At 41.1% G+C, this 18,745-nt stretch overlaps 1 pseudogene across 1 annotated transcript in view; it reads right to left on the bottom strand.

Moving 5' to 3' along the window:
- Positions 1 to 16,369: 16,369 nt before the first annotated feature.
- LOC114600063 (DGAT1/2-independent enzyme synthesizing storage lipids-like) overlaps positions 16,370 to 18,745 on the bottom strand; it is a 5,915-nt pseudogene continuing 3,539 nt past the window's right edge. The window contains exons 3-6 of the transcript XR_013394091.1: positions 18,353 to 18,541; positions 18,068 to 18,128; positions 17,456 to 17,595; positions 16,370 to 16,854 (exon numbers count right to left, since the gene is read on the bottom strand). The product of XR_013394091.1 is annotated as a DGAT1/2-independent enzyme synthesizing storage lipids-like (transcript). The remainder of the gene's footprint in view (positions 16,855 to 17,455; positions 17,596 to 18,067; positions 18,129 to 18,352; positions 18,542 to 18,745) is intronic.

Here is an 18,745-nt window from a genome sequence, read left to right on the forward strand (position 1 = left end):
TATAGATGTAGATGATGTAGATGTAGATGTAGATGTAGATGTAAATGATATAGATGTCGATAGATATAATCATCATCATATTGTAAACTGCCTGATGAACTTCAGTTTTTAGTGAGTCTGTGACTGAATTGCAGGCACTGCATGACAGAGTAAAATGGACCAACATGTATGTATGCGATTATTCCTCTGACTTAACTGATGAACGCATGCTGGACTTGGATCCTTCACCTCCACCTGACAGTATTGAACATGTGCCGGATGCCAGAGACCCTTTGATATCCGAGCATGTCAACCTGGAATTTCTGGGGCTCCAAAGCAAGCAATACATGCTGCATAATTAATGCAGCATGGTGCCAATGGAAGAGCTTTTACTGGAGCAGCACTAGGATTCAATATTGTAAACCGAACATGTTATTAAGGTTTGTGTAATACATCATGTTCTTATCTCATACACATCTTATACTGGGAGAAGCCACCAGCAAATGGTCACAATACCTACCTTTACCCCTTAGTCAATAGCTGGTGTTCTGTGACCCAATATGTTGTTATATGGCTGCTATTGTAGGTGTGACTTCATAATCTTTAATTATAAATGGGCACAACCTCTTAGTAGTCTTTTTCACAATGCTTGGTTTCTTCATACAAATGGCACACTCATCACAGTCTCATTCAAACACCACAGAAAGGGGCGTTTCTCCATAGGGGTGGGAATTAGCCTACAAAAAAGTAGACAGGACTTCTGCTGCATCCACAGAGAGGTGACTGAAGCAAAGGTGATTTAGACTTACCAGGAATGCAAGTAAAAAAAATTGTTCATAGAATCATAAAGTGTAGAACTGGAAGGGATTCCAAGGGTCATCTAGTCAACCCTCTTCAATGCAGGAATCTCATCAAAGTCTCTCATTCAGTTTGAAACCATAGTAGACCCTGCTTCGTTTCCAAATGTCCTATTCTTCTTCTTGTTGTTTAGTCATGTCAGACTCATTTAGTCATGTCAGACTCTTCGTGACCCCATGGACCAGAGCACGCCAGGCACTCCTGTCTTCCATTGCCTCCTGCAGTTTGGTCAAACTCATGCTGGTAGCTTCAAGAACACTGTCCAACCATCTCGTCTTCTGTCGTCCCCTTCTCCTTGTGCCCTCAATCTTTCCCTCTCTTTTCCAGGGAGTCTTCTCTTCTCATGAGGTGGCCAAAGTATTGGAGCCTCAACTTCATGATCTGTCCTTCCAGTGAGCACTCAGGGCTGATTTCCTTCCGATTGTATAGGTTTGATCTTCTTGCAGTCCATGGGACTCTCAAGAGGCTCCTCCAGCACCATAATTCAAAAGCATCATTCTTTGGAGATCAGCCTTCTTTATGGTCCAGCTCTCACTTTCATACATCACTGCTGGGGAAACTATAGCTTTACTACATTGGGAACAATTCCACATTTTAAAATGTGATTATACACACACACACACCCTCAGATGAACAGCAACACATGCCACATCACACCATGCCATTTATTAACAGAAATAAAGACAATATGGGAAAGCCATGTGTGAAAAACTAAGTACATCTTATTATTAAATAGCTTGCAGAACCACATTTAGCAACAATAAGAAGCTAACATTTTCTGTAGGACTTTATCAGTCTCTCACATCACTTCAGTTCACTGAAGTTTGCTGGCATTTGTTTATGCACAGCTATCTTAAGGTCTTGCGCAGCATTTCAATTGGGTTGAGGTCTGGACTTTGACTAGGTCATTGATTCCGTTCTTTTCCAGCCATTCTGTGATAGATTTCCTGGTATGCTTGGGATCCTTGTCCTGTTAACAGCATGACCCAATTTTGGCTAAGCCACAGCTGTCGGGCAAACTGCCTCACATTTGACTCTAGAATACTTTGGTATACAGAGGAGTTCATGGTTGACTCAATGACTACAAGGTTCCCAGCGCCTGTGCCTACAAAACAAGCCCAAATCACCACCCCAAGCTGCTTGTGCTGATATGCTGTTTGGTTTTCGTCAAAGGTGGTGCTGTGCATTAAGGCCAGACATCTCCACTTTGGTCTCGTCTGTCCAAGGACATTGTTCCAGATGTCTTGTGGTTTGTTCAGACGCAACTTTGCAAACCTAAGCTTTGCTGCCAGACGCAACTTTGCAAACCTAAGCCGTGCTGCCATGTATTGAATAATAGGATTTTTCAGAAGGTATTGAATAATCAGGATTAGGTGCACAACCTTGGGGTCATTTTGAACTCACATCTGTCCATGGATGCACAGGTTAATTCTGTGTTGATTCTGGTAGCTAGACTGGTGATAAGGAGTGGCTGCTGGCACCATATAACACCCAGCCTGGAAGATATTGGCTCCCTGTACATTTCTGAGCACAATTCAAAGTGTTGGTCTTGGTGTTGACCTTTAAAGCCCTAAACGGCCTCAGTTTACCTGAAGGAGCAGTTTATCTGAAGGAGCATCTCCACTCCCATCGTTCTGCCCGGACACTGAGGTCTAGCGCCGAGGGCCTTCTGGCGGTTCCCTCACTGCAAGAAGTGATGTTACAAGGAATCAGGCAAGCTGCCTTCGTATTTGGGAGTGGCTCCTGTCCTGTGGAACACCCTCTCATCAGATGTCAAATAGATAAACAACTACACAACTTTCTGAAGACATCTGAATGCAACCCTGTATCAGGAAGCTTTTAATCGATGATGTGTTGCTGTGTTTTTATTATGTTCTCAGCCGCCCAGAGTTGCTGGAGCAACCAGGCTTACACTTACACACACACACACACACACACACACACCTTTATCCTTTAGCTCCTGAAAGACTCAAGTTTCCATCTTAGCTGATTTCTTTCTGCCATAGCCTCAATTATGAATACCAGAGTAGACTGATCAGGATTTAAGAATTTGTTGGGCATTTGTTCCTGAAGATGATGTGAAGAAAGGCCGAAACTTTTGATCTGAAAATCATTGGGTGTGAGGGGAATGTTATTACAGAGAAGAAAGGTAGATAGTCTTTATGATGCCTGGCAGTATTGGTGTCAGGGACTGGAATGAAGCAGCAGAGGGATGGGGCGAATCTCCCCCCCCCCCAGGTATTTGGTATCACTTTTCCTTATAATCGTATCCCATTCCAGGGAAGCTACACTATTCATATCTCCCATCAATATGATATTTCAACTCTTATTTTCCAATAGAATTTCTTCAAGGCCAGTTTTTTCTCATTTGGTGCATACACACCTACTGTATTGGCAATGTTTTTTCTCCTTCTGATGTTATTAGAGTTATCAATATTCTTCTTTGTTCTTCTTTGGATCCAGTTCAGGTTTTATATTCATTACCACGCCTCTCTTCTTTGTTGCATCAAAGGCTACAAAGTCCTTTCCCAATTTTTTATTAATCAAAATTCTTCCATGGTTCTTCACAATGTGTGTTTCTTGAAAGCAAATCACATCCAAATTTAACTTTTTAACCACATGTTCAATCTTGTTTCTTTCAGTTTATTATTAAGTCCATTTACATTCATCTTGTTCTTTATTTGTCTCTTGTCTCTTTGTCTCTTGTTTTAACCTCTGTTGGTTTTTCTTCCTTTTCTGCTTCCAAACAAAATGCCCTTTCCCCTGCTAATTCTTTGCCATATTTTCTCCAGAATTAGTCTGCTTCAGTGGGATCCCGACACCTTTGTTTTCTTCCTTACATGTAAAAGATTGTGCTTGAGGATATACCCAACAATAAGGGATTTTGTTATATTTCAGTGTATCTGTCAAATATTTGTTATTTACTCTGGTAGTAAATCTGTATTACTGAATTCTCCTGAATTCTCTTTGAATTAAAAAACAACAAACAGTCACTCAGCAGTTTGTTTGTTTGTTTTTGCTTTAGCCTATCTAGATTTCACATGAAAATCTTTGTCCACCGCCACGCTAACTGTTTCTTCTTCCAATTCAATCAGGTTAGTAAGTTATTTTATTATTTTTTCACTTAATTCCACCATCACATCTTCTGATATACCTCTCAGGCAAAGAATCAGATCTTTTTGATTTAATTCCAAAATGGTCATCTTATCTAGAGCCTCTTCATGAATTTCACCACTTCAGTATCTTCCTTCATTCTCTCTTGTGTCAGGAACGTGGCCCCCCAGAGCCCAGGGGAAGAGTTAGACTCAGAAATTGAACTAAGTGAACAAAGGACAGACTCTGCAGTTGAGAGTTGGCTGACAGACTTGAGAAAGGGCAGTTCGACCCCCATTCCCGGGGAAGACTCTATTAGCTTTCAGCCTACTCTTTGCTTTCAGCCTACTCAGATTAAAGAGCTTTCCATATGTTAGATAATTTGGCACTGAAGCGGGAAGGTGTAAACAGGAAGTCCACCTTCCGGTTTGTATAAAGATCAAAGCAAAGACTGTTTAAGCTAAGACCGGGTGAGGCACATTAAGAAGACTCAAAATCCAAACGTCAAATCAAAGGAATTCCCTTCCTGAACTGAAGGAGAGGGAGGGAAGAAGGGAAAGTATTTTCTGCTTATAAAAAACTGAAAGGAGTAAGAAGAGAAGGGAAAAAGGGATATAAGACCACCACTCAATTCTTGGGAACGGACTGCCAAGATTAAACACAATTGTTGCATTGAGAGTCGCACTATTTATGGACAATGTAACTTTCTGACAGCTAACTCTGCAAGGGAGATATTTTGGACTTGAGACTGTTATTTATTTTGCTGAAGGGGGGCTTTTGAGAAGTTGGTAAGATACTCTGTTGCATTCTTATTGACTGTTACTGTGTCCCCCTAGAGGCTTACTGAAAGTGCTACAACAGGTTGGGGAATTTTCCATTTCTAACTAGCCTGGGAAACTTCCACTGCAAAAACAAGCCTGATCGTGGGAGTGACCTTGACTTTTATACAAAAGTGTTATGGATGAAAGGACAACAAGATCGGGCAAGGTCAGACATCAACAGACTAACGCAATACCGCAGCAATGCAGAGCATCTGCATCTGGCCCTCCTGTATCACAAGGGGAAGACTCAGCACAAGCTGGGGCAAAAGGTATGACATCGGGACTTCCGGAGGCGGCACCACTGACAATGGCGGATTCCCTCTAATCTAGAGGGAGAAAGCCCCGCAGAAATTGGGTCCTATCGCTGCAGCGAAGTGGGGACCCTTTTGAAAATCGCAGGCAGTGAAGCCTGCGACCGTGGGACTCGGCGGGCACCTTTTGCGCCCCCCCATCGGCAAAGGAACCCTACAAAGGGCTCAGGAGCGAGACGGATTGCTGGCGCAGTGCTGTGAGTCAATCGCTACTTCTGCGGAGCGAAGCTGCACAGCTGATGTCGGAGAAGGCTGTCCTCTTTCCTGTGACAATTCGGCTTTTAAACAACAACCCGTGAGTAGGACAATTGAAAGATCAGGAGATCAAAGGAATTCCCCCTTTGATCAAAGGAACAACCTTGAATTTGGCACCGAAGCAGGAAGGTGTAAACAGGAAGTCTGCCTCCCGTTTTTTGTAAATAGACCGAAGCAAAATCTTATAAGCTAAAAAGCCGGGAAAATTGACTTTAAGATTGAAATTCCCTGCATCTATAACTATAAAAAAAAACATTGACAGCAGGAGAAAAGGGGGGAAGAAATCTTGACCTTTTAATCCTGCAAAGAGAGTGAAAGAATACAAGCTTCCATCGTCCCAAACCTGGGGACGGAATGTCAGGACAGAAATTGTCAGTGATGATTACCAATTGAAAATGGGAAAACTACTGATAGACAGAACTAAAAGAGAAATAAAATAATTCTAATGCTGCATTCTGCTTGTTTGCATTATACTGAAAGGAAACAAAGAATCTGAAAATTGAAAGTAAATTTCCCTTTGTTGGATACACTTTAAAGATGGCCGTTAAATAGTAATTGTATCCCCTAGAGGGAGCTAGCCAGCGTGTTTGTTGCAATTTACGGGGAAGATATAACATCTGTGAAAATCAGACCATGGGACCAGCTATTTGACCTTGACAGAAAATGGGAAAATATGGAGGAAGCCTTACTTGCTGCCCTTGGCAAAATAAATGCTGGGCTGCATCAGTTGGATGAGAAATTGACTTTGATGAACCAAAAGTTGGATCTTATATCTGCTCCAGCTAGTAAAGATGAACTAACAGGAAACGAAGTCAAAGAAACCTCACAACAGCTAATACAGGAAACTGGTTCAACAAGGCAAGTCCAAGGGCAGAGGAAGACGGAAGAGGTTGCGATTGCACCTCAAAAGATACAGAGACTCAAAATCCCGCATGACCAAAAGCTGCAACATTGGAAGATTGAACTTGGAGAACATCTGTTAAACTTTGGAGTTAAGGAAGTCATTAGCTCTGGTGGGACTGTGAAACAAGTTGATGATCATTTTTGGAACAACTACTTTTTGGATTACAAATCAAATATTGGGGAGTGGATTATCGGGGAATGGGACAATCTGATAAAAGAAAATGGAGAATATTTCTGTATGGAGCTCCCCGGAGATTCACTCCCCAAGGAGAAAGGGAAGAAAATATGCAAGAATCCAACAAGGGACAGGGATGCGTGCAAGTATAAACAGGAACAAGAAAACCTGCAGAGGGGGCAGGGACTTGAGAGCCTCTGATATTAGAACACCCGATTGATGGATAGAACACATTGGTGGAAGGACTGACATTATCCGAAACCAGGAAGGGACGTTGGATAAATTTAGAATGAGAATCTCTTTTTTATAAACTATTTTACTTTTGGAATTAGTGTAATACTAATGAAATACTAAAATGTGCTGGAAAGGAATTAATTGGCTTTAGCAGAAAGGTTTGAAGGAGTTAAGCATAAATATGGTTTAAATTCTAAAACTTTAAGGTTTAGAAGGTAAGATAAGGTTAAAGAAATTAATGGTAAATTGAACTGTAAAATTTTTAAATGGTAATGATGTTGAAATGAAATGAAGCAGTTCTAGTAATAAGGTAAAATAAGAACTTGTAAGAATGGATTGATATTAGATGAAAATCTGAAGTGACAACATATGAGGATAAATAATTAAGGGTAAAATAAGAGGGTATGAATTTGCTGAACCAACTTCTAAATGGAATACAAAAAAAGGGAGGTGAGAGGAAGTCAGGAAAATAAATAAATGAATGGTAAGAAACTGAAAAGAGGGGTTTTTCTTTCTTTTTCTTTTTACTTTTTTTATGTTAAATTTTGGTTTTTGTATCTTTTTTGTGTCTTTTTACTTTTTTGTTTATTGTTCTGTAACCTTTTTTCTGTTAAAATCTAATAAAATATCATTAAAAAAAACAAAAGGTATGACATCGGAAGAAGGATTTACTTCAGTTTTAAACAAAATTTATGAATCTTTGGATAAATTAAGCAAACAAGTTACTGAAGCGACAAATAAAATTGACCAAAATACTACAAGTATCAACAACTTGGGGCAGAAGGTGAACTCAAATATAGAATCTATTGAAAGGTTGCTGCAAGAATCTGCGTCAAATCAAAAGACAGCTCAAGAAGCAAAAGAAAAAGCAGTGGCTGTAGAGGAAAAGATACCACCGATATGTAAACAGCTTGGAGACCATCAGACACAGCTTGGGGCCCACCAGTCAATCTTGTCTATGATTGAACTGAAGGAGAAGCAGACCAATCTGAGGATTAGAGCGGTGCCTGAACTTGAGAAAGACAGTCTAAGTGACTTTCTAACACAGGAATTTGCAAACTTTTGGAAACTGGATGATAAGCAAGATTTCCGAGCACAATTCAAAGTGTTGGTGCTGACCTTTAAAGCCCTAAACGGCCTCGGTCCAGTATACCTGAAGGAGCGTCTCCACCCCCATCATTCTGCCCGGACACTGAGGTCCAGTGCCGAGGGCCTTCTGGCGGTTCCCTCATTGCGAGAAGCAAAGCTACAGGGAACCAGACAGAGGGCCTTCTCGGTAGTGGCGCCCGCCCTGTGGAACGCCCTTCCAGCAGATGTCAAAGCGATAAACAACTACCTGACATTCAGAAGACATCTTAAGGCAGCCCTGTTCAGGGAAGTTTTTAACGTGTGATATTTTACTGTATTTTTGGTTTTTATGGAAGCCGCCCAGAGTGGCTGGGGAGGCCCAGCCAGATGGGCGGGGTATAAATAATAAATTATTATTATTATTATTATTCAAGATAGTAAGTGCTTTTAGACTTGGAAGAGGAGGGAGAAAGAACAGGGTGAGAGACTGTTTGATTACCCTTCGATCAAAAGAGGAAAGAGATAAAATATTGAGTCTGCACTTCCAGAATACCTTGGAAATAAACGAATCAAGAGTGGAGATATTTAAGGACATCCTGAAATATCTTTTGGACCTGAGGTCGAATTACAGAGATTTGGTGACCCTGCTGAAAGGAAATAGAATCATTTTTAGGTGGGAATTCCCCCAAGGACTATCTTTTACCTACAAAGGCAAAAAGTTTAAAATAAGATCAGTGGAGGATAAAGAAAAATTTCTGAGAGACCACGGAGAAGACCTGCAAAAAGAAAGTGAAGAGGAGCTAAGAGCCCTAAGACCAGGAATACTAGACAAAGCACCACTACCTTTGGGACCGGACAAGTTAGAGAAAGTGATACCACCGTCAGAAAAAGAGGAGTTACTGGGAGCAGTTGGAGGAGAAGCGATCTAAATACATCATGTGTCTGCAACTATTAAGCTGGAACATTCATGGACTGAATTCCCCGGAGAAAAGGAAGAAAGTCTTCCATTTATTGAAAAGAGAGCAATTAGACCTGATTTGCTTACAGGAAACACATGTGATAAGGCTACATAGGAAAATTCTGATTAATAAAAGACTGGGCCAAGAATTTATTTCATCGGACAAGGTTAAAAAGAGAGGAGTAGTTATTTATGCAAAAGAGAGTCTATCACCGAAATTTGTTTTTAAAGATGATCAAGGAAGATTTGTAGCAATTGAAATTCAAACACAAGGAGAAAATTTTTTGATAGTAGGAGTATATGCACCGAACGAGGGGAAATCTGAATTTTTTAAGAAGTTGCATGAGACTTTGTTGGACTACATGGACTATAACATTATTTTGATGGGAGATATGAATGGAGTGGTATCCGCAAATATGGACAAGTCACAGAGACAGGTAGTTACTAAAGATGGTAGACTACCAAAAACTTTTTCTGAACTGACTGACAATATGGACTTGATTGACTCTTGGAGAACTAGGAATCCCTTGGGTAGAGAGGGAACCTTTTCTGAAGCCAAGATGACATGGACAAGAATTGACCAAATCTGGATAACTAGAGGATTGGCACCTAAGATCCGAAAAGTAGAGATCTGCCCTAAAACGTGCTACGACCATAATGCAGTGAAAATGGAGATGAAATTAACACCAACTGGTTCCTTCAGATGGAGGATGAATGACACCTTGTTTACAGATCAAGAGGTTATTAAGAAGGCCCAAAAAACTTTGAGAGACTATTTTGAGATAAATTTGAACACTACCATTGAAAAAAGAGTAATCTGGGACGCAAGTAAAGCAGTTATGAGGGGGTTTCTGATTCAACAGAATTCAATAAAAAAGAGAGCCCAAAATGAGAAAAAAGAATTTTTTTTGGAAAAGATAAAAGAGGGTGAGAAGAAATTGAGAGTGAAACCTAACTCACAAGAGATTCTGAGAGACATAAAGTTATATCAAGTGCAATATATGAAGATGACGAGTCAGGAAATTGAATGGAAAATTAAACAAATGAGACAAAGGACTTTTGAATTGGCTAATAAATGTGGGAAATTGTTAGCTTGGCAGATGAAAAAAAGACAAAAGCTTAACACTATTACTAATTTGGAAGTGGAAGGAAAGAACATTCAGAATCCAGTTGAAATTAGGAAATGTTTCCAGAGGTATTTTAAACAGTTATATACACAAGGGCCTCAGAAGGAGTTTGATATAGACCAATTCTTAAAAACAAATGGATTACAAAAAATCTTTCAAGAAAACAAGACAATGCTGAATTATAAAATTACAGGACAGGAGGTAGAAGGTGCCATTCAGAATATGCAGTTGGGCAGATCTCCAGGGCCGGATGGTTTAACCTCAAAATATTACAGAACTTTGAAGGACTGGATTCAACCACTAAAGGAGGTTTGCAATGAAATTTTGGAGGGGGGGAAAGCGCCAGAGTCGTGGAAAGAAGCATATATTACACTTATACCGAAAACTGAGTCTGAAAAGACACAACTTAAGAATTACCGACCCATATCCCTGCTTAATGTGGATTACAAAATATTTGCTGACATTTTGGCCAAAAGATTAAAAAAAGTATTAGTGGAAGAGATACACAAGGACCAAGCTGGCTTTCTCCCAGGCAGACACTTGTCTGACAACACGAGGAATATAATCAACATTTTGGAGAAGTTGCAAGTGGACATCAACACTAAAGCAGTTTTAATTTTTGTGGATGCGGAGAAAGCCTTTGATAATATTTCTTGGAGCTTTATGAAGAAAAATCTTCAGGGGATGGGGGTTGGTCAAGGGTTTGAAAATAGTATAAGTGCAATTTATTCAGAACAAAAAGCTAAATTAACAATAGTTAACAATGTGGTGACAGAGGAATTCAAGATAGAGAAAGGGACACGACAAGGCTGCCCAATTTCCCCACTGCTCTTTATTTCGGTCCTGGAGGTTCTGTTAAATATCATTAGAAGGGACCATCTGATCAAAGGTATAAAGGTCGGAGCCAAACAATATAAATTGAAAGCTTTTGCAGATGACTTAGTATTGACTTTACAGGAGCCAGAATCTAGTACTAAAAGAGTATTAGAACTGATTCAAGAACTTGGTCATGTGGCAGGATTTAAGTTGAATAAGTTAAAAACTAAAGTCCTTGAGAAAAATTTAACACCGATTGAGAAAGAGAGGTTTCAGAATGAGACAGGTTTAACAGTGGTTAAGAAAGTGAAATACCTGGTGATTAACATGACAGCTAAAAATGGGAATTTGTATAAAGACAACTATGAAAAATGCTGGTCAGAAGTGAAAAAGGACTTAGAAATATGGTCAAATTTGAAGCTTTCCTTGTTGGGTCGAATTGCTGCTATAAAGATGAATGTATTGCCAAGAATGTTGTTTTTGTTTCAATCACTACAAATTCTGGACAAAATGGACTGTTTCAAGAAGTGGCAGAGAGATATTTCTAGATTTGTCTGGCAGGGCAAGAAGCCCAGAATAAAATTTAAAATACTAACTGATGCAAAGGAAAGAGGTGGATTTGCCCTGCCAGACCTTAAACTTTATTATGAATCAGCAGCATTTTGCTGGTTGAAAGAGTGGCTGCTTCTGGAGAACACAGACATTTTGGATTTAGAAGGTTTTAATAATGTTTTTGGGTGGCATGCATACTTGTGGTATGACAAGGTTAAAGCATATAAAGCATTTAAAAACCATATTGTCAGGAAAGCATTGTTTAGTGTTTGGATAAGGTATAAAGACTTATTTGAAAACAAAACCCCAAGGTGGTTGTCACCGATGGAAGCAAAGGCTCAGAAAAAGCTCAATATGGAGGCCAAGTGGCCGAAATATTGGGAAATTTTGGAGCAAGAAGGAAACATATTGAAACTGCAGAGTTTTGAGAAATTAAAAGACAAAGTGCGAGACTGGCTTCATTATTATCAAATAAGAGAGGCTTATAATTTGGATAAAAAAATTGGCTTCCAGGTGGAAAAATCAAAATTGGAAACAGAACTGTTAGATCCCAAAACTAAGATACTTTCAAGAATGTATAACTTGCTGTTAAAATGGAACACTCAGGATGAGACGGTTAAATCTGCTATGATTAAATGGGTACAGGATCTTGGACATAACATTATGTTTGCTGACTGGGAACAGTTGTGGACCACAGGTATGAAATTTGTGGCATGTAATGCCTTAAGAGAGAATATTATGAAAATGATTTACAGGTGGTACATGACACCAGTCAAACTTGCAAAAATCTATCATTTGCCCGATAATAAATGTTGGAAATGTAAAGAAACTGAAGGTACATTCTTTCACCTTTGGTGGATGTGCCCAAAGATTAAGGCTTTCTGGGATATGATCTATAATGAAATGAAAAAGGTATTTAAATATACTTTCTTGAAGAAACCAGAGGCCTTTCTCCTGGGCATCGTGGGCCAATTGGTGCCAAAGAAGGATAGAACTTTCTTTATGTATGCCACGACAGCAGCAAGAATACTGATTGCAAAGTATTGGAAGACACAAGATTTACCCACACTGGAAGAGTGGCAGACGAAGGTGATCGAATATATGGAATTCACAGAAATGACTGGCAGAATCCGAAACCAGGGAGAAGAGTTGGTGGATGAAGATTGGAAGAAATTTAAAGACTATTTGCAGAAATACTGTAAAATTAATGAATGTTAAAATGATGTTGGATTGAAAATAAGTGGTATTGGCTACAAGATTAATAAGAACATGTAAATACGGATGGATGATGGATGAAAATATACAGTTATAATAAGTTAAGAGATAGAGTAAAGATAAATGAAAGAGGGTAAGGATTTGCTGAAATGTTTTGTAAACGGGAATACAAAAAGGGGGGAGGAGGTCAAGGAAACAAGTGAATGAACCCAAAGATATTGAAAAATTGATATTTTTTCTTTTTAAACTTCTTTTTCCAGCTACCTGTTTTTTGTATTTGTATTTTTTTTATTATTCTTTTTCCTATGTGTGTTTTTTTGTTTGTTAATTGTTTTTATAATCTTAGTTTGTTAATTGTTGTTATAATTTTCTCTATTTTGTAAACTCATGCTTTCTTTTTGTAAAACTTGAATAAATATCTTTTTAAAAAAAATAAAGCAAGAGCTGCGTAGAGCGTGTGTGTAGCTCTGGCTGGCTTTACAGCGAGGCGGGAGGAGGGATGGATGGGGCTGCTGAGGATTCCATCCGTCCCTCCCTCCTCCCGGGCTCCCTTTGAAGCAGGAAAGTGGGAGGGGAGCAGCTTACACTCGTAATCCGCTGCAGTTGCGAGCAGAGGATGCATGGCTCCCCTTCCTTCCCTCCTCCTTTGAAGCAGGGTGTGGGGGTGCAGTGGGGAAAGAGGGCAAGAAATAGATGCCGGGCATGAAGACACAACCACACTTTGACCACTGGAAAGTCTACCTCAGCCTCCCCAGATTTCCACTGAGACGGCCAGGCTAATCTCAATGGCCATAAGAGCCGGAAACGTGCATGGGCTGCTTATTTAAAGATGAAAACATGCACACACATGAAAGAAATCCATCCAGGTTCCTGGACACAACCCAAGCTTGATATTCACACAGGTTACATTGATGGCATTGGCAACTGGAGGAGCAGCATGGTTAAAGAGCAAGTCCTGGTTTCAAGCTTAAGATCAGCTCTTTCGTGGTGGCCTCAAACAATCCTTTGGCTGCAACGGGAATCCCTCCCTCCCTTAATTCAGGATGCTACGGTCTACAGATGCTGTGACTGCCTACCCTTTCCCCTGAGCTGTAAAAGCAACTTCAAGAGGGCTTCAGGCCTGGAGAAGCCGGGGATTGAACGTGTGGTGTTCTGCATGCAAAGCCACTGAGGTTATAGCTGTTCCCTTTAAAAACAAACTAAGATAGTAGTCCTCGTGGTTCTGAGGAAAGGGCTAATTTAAAAAGGAACAGAGGGACCTTCCCTGTACCACGTCAGGACCCCTGAGCCCATTTAGCTCAGTTTTGTCTTCACCGATGGGCAGAGGCTCACCAGGGTTTCAGGAGATACACCCTCAGCCCTACCCGGAGAATCTTTCAAGGACTGAACTTGGGATGGGATCTTCTCCATGCTCTCCCCATTGAGCTATGATGGCTCCCTCCCTTCTCCTCCCCTCCTCCTCTGCAGGAGGCTTATCTCGGCATGTCATTATAATGTATATATGTCAAGGGCTTTGAGATGCATATAAAGTCTGGCTCAGCATTATTAACTGGACTTAGATAAGCCATGATTCCCCTTCCTTCCCTCCTCTGAGGCGCGCTTTAAAGCAGCAAAGTGGACAGGAGCCGCCTGCTTTGCTGCTTTAAATAGTTTAGTACAACATTTGATTCAGAATATTTTTTTTCGTGTTTTCCTCCTCTAAAAACTAGGTGCGCCTTATGGTCTGGTGCACCTTATGGAGCGAAAAATAGGGTAATAATTTGGCAAAATTGGATGAAAAAAGGTATTTTGACATTGAATCAATTAATTGATGAAAATTACAAATTTGTGGAACATAAGACTTTGCAAGTAAAGTATGGATTAACCAGTGAAAAACAATGGCAATACATCCAATCGAAACATATGTTGGAAAGGGAGTTTGGCCCTGAGGCTATAGCAGCATCGGAAACACCCTTGCTGCTACAAGATTTAATTTCTGCAACAAAAACAAAGAATTCTACACTTGCACTATATAAAACCCTGATATCCAGCTGAGAGTAAAAATTATCTTTAATGTCTTCATCGACATCCCGTGTTGGTGCATAAGCACTTAGAATGGTAACCTGTTGGTTTTTGGTGAGTTTTATTGAAAGAGTTGAAAGTCGTTCATTAATGCCGGTAGGGACGTTTGACAAGAGCTTCACAAGATCGTTTTTGATAGAGCCACTTCCGAGCTCGATAGGAGCGGGAGTTGTGGGCCACCCCCTCCCACACACAAGGGGGTTGGTTTTCTCCCCCGCGAAAAGAGGGAATCCCCGGGCGTGTCTGTGACCCTGCCCACCAATCGGCAGGCAGGGGAGGTGTGGCCTAGCCCATTTAAGGCCAGGTACGCCCGGGGACCGCCCTCTTTGCCCCGTTCCAGCTGCCCGGTTTTCCCATCCCACCCATCCTTTAGGCTTAGCTAGCTTTGACCTTGCTATGGAATCTGGTTGGTCGCCGCAAGGGGCCTCCTAGGAATTTTTCCAACTTGGTGCACTTCCAGCCTTTTGGTTTTTTCGCCTACCTCGTAGCAAACGTCACAACTTCTTTGGTATTGGCAGTTAGGCATTGGCAGGGGTTAATTGTTATGCAAATGAAGGGGGAAGGAAGCGCCATCACCTTCCCCCAATGAAAAGGGTAGTCCGGTACAGGACTCCGGGGGGCGTTGCCCTGTCTGAAACCTAGGGAGGTGAGGGCCTCCGGCACGCCTCCGAGCGGTCACACCCGTGGGATCCTAGTTGGCGTACTTCAACAGGACTCCCACAGCTGGTGGATAACCCTTCCCGGTCCCCATGCCGGGTAGCCGATAGGAGCCAATGCCTAAGGCCAATACCTTCCAATTCCTGTAATCAATAAAGTTGTGGCCTTTTTATGCCCATTAACCTTAAATAATGTGTCCAGTGTCTTCATTTCACTTGGGGGGAGGGGACTCGCCACGCAACAAAGCCTACTCCATGTATTCCATGTTCTTGTTCAGCAAGTGAGTGTTTTAGTATCTTCATTATGCTGTCCAAGTCCTGAGACTCAATGAGCATACACAAGAGCTTTTGCAGAAAGATTTGTGTTGTGATTTGAGGACCCGATCCCCGCTTAGGTAATGAAGACACGTGGACACAGTATATTAGGTTAATGGGCAAGAAAAGGCCACAACTTTATTGATTACAGCATGTGAGAAGGTATTGGCTTAGGCATTGGACCACAGCAAATTTGACTCCACCCACTCAGAGAGGGGTGAGTCTGATGAGGGGTTAACCACCAGTAGGGGGAGCCTGTTGATGCAAATACAACTCTCCCCTGATGTAACCGAGGGTCATGCCATGGTCCCCCGCCACACAGGGCATCGGACAGGATCCACGACTGCCGGATTCCTTTAACAGAATACTCATAAGCGAAGGGGTAGGCGATGGCCACACCTTGCCCTTCCATACACCAACAACACATTCCAATGCCTAACCGCCACCCAAGCCCAAGAGGCTCGCCGGATTGGTGAGGGGGCTGGGAGAACAGTGCTGTCGGCAGTGCTGGAGCGACCTGCAGCCACCCGAGACCTCACTCTAACTAAAGCAAAACAACAGCCAGGAACCCTCCAGATGCCCCACAAAAATTACTAAGGTGAAATAAGAGTACAAATGCAGGTAAAATCACTGGACCCCTTCCTCCAAACCTCACAACTCCAGAATCGGAACAGGAACTTCCGAATTTGTAACTCTTCCACGTGCTTGGCTCAAACAAGATCATGATGAGCAGGAACACTTGACTCATGGAAAATCTGAAGCTCAGTGGTGGGGAGAGCTGGCGTGGCCGCATTTGAGCGGCTAAACCATGCCCCTGCGGTGGCCCCTGATTGGGTGCCCAACTGGGAGGCGTGGCGCACCAGCGATGATGAGAGTGCAGGGGGCAGAATGCCCCCTGCATGACACAGGAGTCGTCTCCCGCTCACAATCCCTCCCCTCCGGAAGCAGGAGAGGCTTTACAGGGCTCAGATCTTGGAACAGCCTTTTATAAATATAAAAGAAGTGTCACTGTTTTGATACAGAAGATTTGTAGACATTACTCTTTCAGATATAGCATTATATTTCAAGGTTCAATTAAACACTCACCTTCCCGTTACACTCTTTGATTCTGCTGCTACCAGTGTAAGTCTCCAAATGGGGCATTCTGGGAGTTTTGCAGGATAGGACAAGAAGGCACTTAGGCTCTTCAGCATGTACACCAAGGGCTGAGCTAATGAGCTAATGACCCTTCACAATAATTAATATACAATTCAGCACAATTCTGTGTATCCTAACTTCGCTTTAATTACATAATAATTAAAGTTTTCTATTACAGATGCATGATCATAAACATTACAACTGCTTTATATGGACTAGTCAGCTTTGTAATGCTTATCAAATCGTTCTGAAATAGCTCTTAATATATTTCCTGGCCTTTTTTGGTGTTTATCCCGAAGATTTTCAATTGCAGTCTTTGTCTGTTGAAAGAAAAACAAAGGAATATTGTATTATATCAATATATTGCAAAATGGATATTCACAGTTATTCATATCTGTGAGGAAATGCTAAAGGGATCAGAACCATTAGAATAAAGAATCCCATTTTTTTCCAGTTACAGATTTTTTATTTTTTTTTACCAAGAGCACTGTATGAGAATGGCAGAGATACAATCAAACATAAGTGCCTTGGGCTGCTTGGTACGTATCAGTTATCCTGCATGGTTGTTACCTCCAGTTATGTGAGGAAAATTGCAGAAATGCTATTGAGTTATATTTCACTATGCTCAGTGCTATTTCTCCAGAAAAAGAGGTGCCTGAACTCACTATGAACACCTCCCTCGTTCTCTTAGAATGGCAATGGCTGACAGGGCTAGTGACAAAAAACAGCCACCTCCTGGTTCCTTGCCTGAAAACAGCACAGCAGGGCATAGGTAAAAATAGCAGAGTAGAATGGAGTCTATCTCTCTGGTCATATAGAATGAGCAAGTCAGTAGGCAGAAACCATTTTATAGAACTGAAAAAGAGAAAGCAATGGGGGGGGGATCCTGCTTTTTTACTTCCAGGTGTAGAGTTAACTTACTTTTTCAGCCAGCTCTGCAGCTGTTATATTTGGATCATATGGGATGGGTTCTCCAATATATGTCCTCAGTTTCACTGGAAATGGCCCATATACGGGAAGGTAGAGAAGCCGTGTTTTCTCATATAACCATCTTGTCAGCCCTATGTATGAAAGGGAAAAGAGTCTGTAAGAAAGCGATCCCATATCAAATTTGAAATTAGTTGGCATTCTGAGTTTTTAGCAATTCCAGTCAATCCATCCCAGAGAGGAAGCGTTAAATAGTATGAGTCCTTTGGAAAAGAAAAAGCAGCATATTCTGCCAGCTCTTCTCTGCTCTTTAAAAATCAAGGTCATAAGTTGTAAAATAGACTGCAGAATATGGTATTTTTCCTGCTCAGTTCCCCTCCATGTTGGGGTTCCTACCACTTTTATAGATTATAGCTATCTTTTAAATCTAATAAAAAACTTAGCAAGGACATGTTCACTCAGTCCTGAGACAGGCAGCACAGCTTTTGCAGATCAGTGTACACTGAATAAACTCTACTAGAAGGTAGTAAAAAGATATTCTGTTTCTAAAAAATGTATATTATTATAAAATCTTTATTGCCTGAAAGCAGATTTCTTGATACTCACTTGACTTTCCAATGTTCCTGTATGCTTCACAAGCATTTTGTGTAAATATAGGGATGATGGGCTAAAAGAATAAAATCAAAAATCAAAATCAAAAGGTAGCTGAGAAATGGAGAATTACTTCACCCCACCCGCTCCACCTTTATTTTGGTTAATGACTAGGAATAATGCTCCGCATCTGGTATTGCAATGACAAGCTTGATGTAATTGACTTCAAATTAGGATTACACATTACGTCTTATCTAGGATAATCCTGAAGGCAATGCAAATTGCACAAAGATCACTCACCACTTTTGCCTCCAAAGCTATCTGAGCGAAACCTGTGCGGTTACCCCACTTTATGTTGTAGTCAGTACTGAAGTTTCCTTCTCTACCTCCACAGGGGCATGCCCAGTGAATGGCCTTTCTTCAAAATTTCCACACATTCAGCTTTATTGAAATCTTTCACCCCGGCCGCATCTAAAGCCGTCTTCCACCCTGACAAAATAAGACCCAAATAGAAGAAGAGTGTGGATACAAGTGTCATTGTTCCAAAGATATTGCACTATTATGGGATCACAAGCATAGCTCTCTGCCAATCCATTTCAATTAGGATTTCATGGAGGGGGACTTTCTGCTAATTCCTCTTTTGCTCAGATGTTCTAACAGTAGGCCTTTTTTATCATTGAAATGACTTGAATT

Source organism: Podarcis muralis, chromosome 8, assembly GCF_964188315.1.
Source record: "Podarcis muralis chromosome 8, rPodMur119.hap1.1, whole genome shotgun sequence".
NCBI classification, from domain to species: domain Eukaryota; kingdom Metazoa; phylum Chordata; class Lepidosauria; order Squamata; family Lacertidae; genus Podarcis; species Podarcis muralis.